Source organism: Otolemur garnettii, unplaced genomic scaffold (genome assembly GCF_000181295.1).
Source record: "Otolemur garnettii isolate 467f Iridium unplaced genomic scaffold, OtoGar3 scaffold00065, whole genome shotgun sequence".
Taxonomy (NCBI): domain Eukaryota; kingdom Metazoa; phylum Chordata; class Mammalia; order Primates; family Galagidae; genus Otolemur; species Otolemur garnettii.
Genome location: NW_003852460.1, coordinates 10,639,383 through 10,640,408, shown reverse-complemented (window position 1 = coordinate 10,640,408; position 1,026 = coordinate 10,639,383). Strand labels below are relative to the sequence as shown.

Sequence of the window (1,026 nt, the reverse complement as noted above, 5' to 3'; positions counted from 1 at the left end):
GCTGTTCTGGGGTGGAAAGCATATGTCTGGCACTTGGTACCTACGTGTGTGCTGAGTGGATATTTTCCCCATCCTTATACATTGTAAAACTTACAATTTTTGAAAGCAGATTCAGATAGCTATATTTTTAAGCAAACCCAAATACACAGAATTGTTTTATTAGGAAGATCCTCCAAGGCTCCTGCAATATTGACTCAAATCACAGAAATGTGGTTGTGTAGGGACACACACATGCATACACTCTGGGTCTGGTGTAGTCCTACGATATAATTTTAGCCAACAATAGCTGTGTTCTTTTTTTTACCATTGAAAGTCAGGGTACAGAGGGGCTGACAGCTATGCTGACCAATCCACCAAGACCCAGGCTTTGCTTTAACTTTCAGATGTCAAATCAAATAGATGTTAGGTTGTTCTCTTGGACCTGTGGCTAAACATGCAAGTTGATGCTGGCTTACATGTTTTCCTTGCATTCTTAAAATAATAACTAAGTGTTGGGTTGACCAAAATTAGTTTTCAGTGATCACTTTCATGGACATCATCTTTTTCTTGTAATAAAAATGACACCCAACAAATCAAAGAGGTGGGTGGAAATTTTGATTCAGTTCCATCAAGAATTAGCCTTGTCATATAATTCTTATACTAAAATGTATTAAACCTATGAACCTAATTAAAGTATTACTAAAATACTTATACTAAAAGTATTATACTAAAAGTGTCATACTAAAATTATTAATACTAAAAGCACTAAAGTATTATACTAAAAGTATTAAAGCACTAAAAGTACTATACTAAAAGTATTAAACTAATGTATTATACCAAAAGTATTACAATAAAAGTATTAAACTAAAGTATTATACTAAAAGTATTATACTAAAAATATTAAAAGCATTAACACTAAAAGCACTAAAGTATTAATACTAAAATTACTAAAGTTTTATGCTAAAAATATTATAAGCATTAATGCTAAAAGCACTGAAGTATCATACTAAAAGTATACTGAAAGTATTACAGCATTAGCACTAAAGG

General features: G+C 31.4%; 1 protein-coding gene across 2 annotated transcripts in view; it reads right to left on the bottom strand.

Annotated features, from left to right (window-relative positions):
• The window catches only part of EGFL6 (EGF like domain multiple 6), a 57,066-nt gene that overhangs the window by 23,907 nt on the left and 32,133 nt on the right, over window positions 1–1,026 (bottom strand). The gene's annotated exons all lie outside the window — the stretch shown is intronic.